Source organism: Schistocerca nitens, chromosome 8 (genome assembly GCF_023898315.1).
Source record: "Schistocerca nitens isolate TAMUIC-IGC-003100 chromosome 8, iqSchNite1.1, whole genome shotgun sequence".
NCBI classification, from domain to species: Eukaryota; Metazoa; Arthropoda; class Insecta; order Orthoptera; family Acrididae; genus Schistocerca; species Schistocerca nitens.
This window is the reverse complement of record NC_064621.1, coordinates 184,444,812-184,450,811: the sequence shown is the minus strand read 5'-3', so window position 1 is coordinate 184,450,811 and position 6,000 is coordinate 184,444,812.

Here is a 6,000-nt window from a genome sequence, read left to right as displayed (position 1 = left end):
CGCCGCATCAGATCGCAAGTTTATTGGGTAAAGCCTTAATTCATTCAGCTACAATGTCCACAGCAGTGAACGGGTTTCGGAAAACAGGCATTTAGCCTGTAAACAGAAATGTGTTTCAAGAAAGTGATTACCTTCCCTGTTCAACTACGGACATTCATCAAGCTCACACATCTGGAGTTACAGAAACGGAAGACCAAATACCAGAGATGTTGTCAAGACGTAAAACACCTGCACATTAACAACTGGCGATGAAGCCTCGCTTTCGTCTAACTTTCAGGTTACCAGCCCTGAAATGGTGTTAGCTATTCCAAAGGTGGATAAAAAAAGACAAAAGGAAACCATCTAACAGCCGCGGAAAACCCGTTGTTTTAACCTAATCTCCTTATAGGAGTGAACTATCTGAAGAAATTAAACGGAAAGAAGTCCCCACACGTGCTGCATGTAAACAAAAACTCTTCTCAAAGACGTTTAATAAACCTGGGATACCACCAAAAGTACATAATGACAACGAAAAAGCGTCGAACTTTACTGACGTCTTAACCACCCCTTCATGCTCAAGGGATAATAAACTGAGGTCGAATGACAACGAAGAAGAGAGTGAAGAATGTTTATGCTCCTACGACTTCTCTGAAGGAGGCTGGATACGGTGTATTAGCTGCGGACGATGGCCCACGACCCATGTGCAGGGATAGAAAGTGATGATGACGAGGCTGTCCACACTTGTGTACTATGTGAAAGTAAGAGGCCTAAATAAAACGTAATACCTGATTCTACAATTCGCAGAACCATGTTTCGAAACCTTATCGTCAGATGAATTCGTTATTCCAGTCCTTATTTATGCTTTAGAGATGAATTCATGCTAGTTCCCCATCTTACCCCGCATATGCGGCAAGACGGGGATTTGGTAGTTTATGTTTCAAATCGAGATATTTATAACTCTTCTTTGCATGCTATTGTAATTCAATGGTTAAGTGAACAAATGATAATCATACCTATTTGAATTTGTTTATTTTTATCCTTTTGTAAGGGTTTAAAGTTAGCTTCCCATCTTGCCCCACCTTCCCCTGTATTTTCATACTCTCTTTATCACTATAGCGCTATTACATTAGTTTATTCATCATATCGGAGAAAGCCAAGTAGTTTCGTTAATTTTGTTGCAGGTTATAGCTTATAATTATTAGTGGGGAGCTTTGTTTCACATGTTTCGTCATAATTTTTAACAGAAACGTAAAGATCATAGCTTTGGTTGTCTCAGTTGTATGTTGATAGCGAGAAGTATGTGTCGGAAAGAGCCTTCAGACCAGAAATCTATTTTTCGCTTGGATATGTCCCCTTGTTGCGAGGGCCAGTGATATCTCATTGTGGTTGTTGTCTTCAGTCCTGAGATTGGTTTGATGCAGCTCTCCATGCTATTCTATCCTGTGCAAGCCTCTTCATCTCCCAGTACCTACTGCAACCTACATCCTTCTGAATCTGCTTAGTGTATTCATCTCTTGGTCTCCCTCTACGATTTTTACCCTCCAAGCTGAACTCCAATGCTAAATTTGTGATCCCTTGATGCCTCAAAACATGCCCTACCAACCGATCCCTTCTTCTAGTCAAGTTGTGCCACAAACTTCTCTTCTCCCCAATCCTATTCAATACCTCCTCATTAATTACGTGATCTACCCACCTTATCTTCAGCATTCTTCTGTAGCACCACATTTCGAAACCTTCTATTCTCTTCTTGTCCAAACTAGTTATCGTCCATGTTTCACTTCCATACATGGCTATACTCCATACAAATACTTTCAGAAATGACTTCCTGACACTTAAATCTATACTCGACGTCAACAAATTTCTCTTCTTCAGAAACGATTTCCTTGCCATTGCCAGTCTACATTTTATATCCTCTCTACTTCGACCATTACCAGTTATTTTACTCCCTAAATAGCAAAACTCCTTTACTACTTTAAGTGTCTCATTTCCTAATTTAATTCACTCAGCATCACCCGATTTAATTTGACTACATTCCATTATCCTCGTTTTGCTTTTGTTGATGTTCATCTTATATCCTCCTTTCAAGACAATGTCCATTCCGTTCAACTGCTCTTCCAAGTCCTTTGCTGTCTCTGACAGAATTACAATGTCATCGGCGAACATCAAAGTTTTTACTTCTTCTCCATGAATTTTAATACCTACTCCAAATTTTTCTTTTGTTTCCTTTACTGCTTGCTCAATATACAGATTGAATAACATCGGGGAGAGGCTACAACCCTGTCTCACTCCTTTCCCAACCACTGCTTCCCTTTCATGCCCCTCGACTCTTATAACTGCCATCTGGTTTCTGTACAAATTGTAAATAGCCTTTCGCTCCCTGTATTTTACCCCTGCCACCTTCAGAATTTGAAAGAGAGTATTCCAGTTAACATTGTCAAAAGCTTTCTCTAAGTCTGCAAATGCTAGAAACGTTGGTTTGCCTTTTCTTAATCTTTCTTCTAAGATAGGTCGTAAGGTTAGTGTTGCCTCACGTGTTCCAACATTTCTACGGAATCCAAACTGATCTTCCCTGAGGTCCGCTTCTACCAGTTTTTCCATTCGTCTGTAAAGAATTCGCGTTAGTATTTTGCAGCCATGACTTATTAAACTGATAGTTCGGTAATTTTCACATCTGTCAACACCTGCTTTCTTTGGGATTGGAATTATTATATTCTTCTTGAAGTCTGAGGGTATTTGGCCTGTCTCATACGTCTTGCTCACCAGATGGTAGAGTTTTGTCATAACTGGCTCTCCCAAGGCCATCAGTAGTTCTACTGGAATGTTGTCTACTCCTGGGGCCTTGTTTCGACTCAGGTCTTTCGGTGCTCTGTCAAACTCTTCACGCAGTATCTTATCTCCCATTTCGTCTTCATCTACATCCTCTTCCCTTTCCATAATATTGTCCTCAAGTACATCGCTCTTGTATAAACCCTCTGTATACTCCTTCCACCTTTCTGCCTTCCCTTCTTTGCTTAGCACTGGGTTGCCAACTGAGCTCTTGATATTCATACAAGTGGTTCTCTTCTCTCCAAAGGTCTCTTTAATTTTCCTGTAGGCAGTATCTATCGTACCCCTAGTGAGGCAAGCCTCTACATCCTTACATTTGTCCTCTAGCCATCCCTGCTTAGCCATTTTGCACTTCCTGTCGATCTCATTTTTGAGACGTTTGTATTCCTTTTTGCCTGCTTCATTTACTGCATTTTTATATTTTCTCCTTTCATCAATTAAATTATATATTTCTTCTGTTACCCAAGGATTTCTGTTAGCCCTCGTCTTTTTACCTACTTGATCGTCTGCTGCCTTCACTACTTCATCCCTCAGAGCTACCCATTCTTCTTCTACTGTATTTCTTTCCCCCATACCTGTCAATTGTTCTCTTATGCTCTCCCTGAAACTCTCTACAACCTCTGGTTCTTTCAGTTTATCCAGGTCCCATCTCCTTAAATTCCTACCTTTTTGCAATTCCTTCAGTTTCAATCTGCAGTTCATAACCAATAGATTGTGGTCAGAGTCCACATCTGCTCCTGGAAATGTCTTACAATTTAAAACCTGGTTCCTAAATCTCTGTCTTACCATTATATAATCTATCTGATACCTTTTAGTATCTCCAGGATTCTTCCAGGTGTACAACCTTCTTTTATGATTCTTGAACCAAGTGTTAGCTATGATTAAGTCATGCTCTGCGCAAAATTCTACAAGGCGGCTTCCTCTTTCATTCCTTCCCCCCAATCCATATTCACCTACTATGTTTCCTTCTCTCCCTTTTCCTACCGACGAATTCCAGTCACCCATGACTATTAAATTTTCGTCTCCCTTCACTACCTGAATAATTTCTTTTATCTCGTCATACATTTCATCTATTTCTTCATCATCTGCAGAGCTAGTTGGCATATAAACTTGTACTACTGTAGTAGGCATGGGCTTTTTGTCTATCTTGGCCACAATAATGCGTTCACTATGGTGTTTGTAGTAGCTAACCCGCACTCCTATTCTTTTATTCATTATTAAACCTACTCCTGCATTACCCCTATTTGATTTTGTATTTATAACCCTGTATTCACCTGACCCAAAGTCTTATTCCTCCTGCCACCGAACTTCACTAATTCCGACTACATCTAACTTTAACCTATCCATTTCCCTTTTTAAATTTTCTAACCTACCTGTCCGATTAAGGGATCTGACATTCCACCCTCCGATCCGTAGAACGCCAGTTGTCTTTCTCCTCATAACGACGTCCTCTTGAGTAGTCCCCGCCCGGAGATCCGAATGGGGGACTATTTTACCTCCGGAATATTTTACCCAAGAGGACGCCATCATCATTTAATCATACAGTAAAGCTGCATGTCCTGGGGAAAAATTACGGCTGTAGTTTCCTCTTGCTTTCAGCCGTTCGCAGTACCAGCACAGCAAGGCCGTTTTGGTTAATGTTACAAGGCCAGATCAGTCAATCATCCAGACTGTTGCCCCTGCAACTACTGAAAAGGCCGCTGCCCCTCTTCAGGAACCACATGTTTGTCTGGCCTCTCAACAGATACCCCTCCGTTGTGGTTGCACCTACGGTACGGCCATCTGTATCGCTGAGGCACGCAAGCCTCCCCACCAACTTCAAGGTCCATCTCATAGACGTAACGAAATATTTAAAATCGGACTGCGTCCTCTCCATTCTTATGGAGACTTGTGAAGTGTGCGTTACAGTGCTGCGACACCTGCTCTCTTAGAAAACTGTGAAAAGTGATAAGTCTGAATTCAGTTGAACCACATGGCTGTAAAAATTATTAAATTAGACAGTCTCCTTCAAATAACTCCTACACCATCTTTGCTTTGTACCCCTAGTTCACCTACAGGACAACAACTAGGGAGGGAAGAGAACTGGTCACATACCTTTTGCAGCTGGTAACTTAATAACTCATTTAGCCGCCAACCGTCAAGAACCGAATTAATGTTTTGAAATATCACTGTATGCTCTATATAATGGTCAGGATAGTACATCAGCATCGTTTGCTAGCGTTTTTGAACTATGGATAGAGTAGAGGGGAATGGTATAGCATCATACGTTGAGTTCTTCAAGGAACTTAGCTGAGTCTATAAATTTAAAGCATGTCTTCTGATCAAGTCGCAACCTCACACACTGTTTTTAGGTATTGAGTATGGGACTGATCATTGTACACATCAAAACGCACTTTCAGTTTACGACATGATCGCTTCTCCCCAAGACACAAATAACAGCTCCTTCGTATCTTCAACAATCAGTAAGATCTTGTCACCTAGATATTACTGTCCAAAATGTGTCTCCAAATAAGTAACGATTAATGAGGTAGTCTCTTAATCTGATTTTTAAATTTCTTAACTATACTTCTGAGAGTGAGTCAGCATCATTTTAAGCGTGACCCGTGGTGAAGAAGACCCAGCATGGTAGCTCAGAAAGTTCGCCCACAGGGCTGAGTGCCCTGCATTAATTTTAGAAAAAAGTAAAATAAAAACAAAAAACCCCGATTGAAAGAAAAATCTATTCAGAAAGAAGTGGGATTCGGAAAACTAAAGAATAAGGGAATGCTCTTGAAGCTCTCTGAAGCTATCGATACTGCGAAAATGAATAGCTCAGTAGGCAGTTTAGTTGAAGGGGAATGGATATCTTAAATAGCGCATCATAAGAGCTGGAGAGAAAAACATAGGTACATGAAGGTTATTGCGAAGAAACCATGGATATAGATAAGGAAAAAAGCAAGTACAAAATTGTCAGATAAAGGCAGGAATACAGAAACATAAGTCACTCTTAAATGAAATAAAAAAGAAGTTCAAGAAAGCTTAGCCAAAATAGCTGCATGAGAAATCTAAGGAAATTGAACGAAATCATTTCCGAAAGGACAGACTTGGCATGTAAAAAAGACAAAAGAGTATTCCGCTAAATTAAAAGCTAGGGACGTAACATTTTGAGTGCAATTAAAATTCAGCTGTTAAGTCCAGAGGAGAGAGCGAATGGAT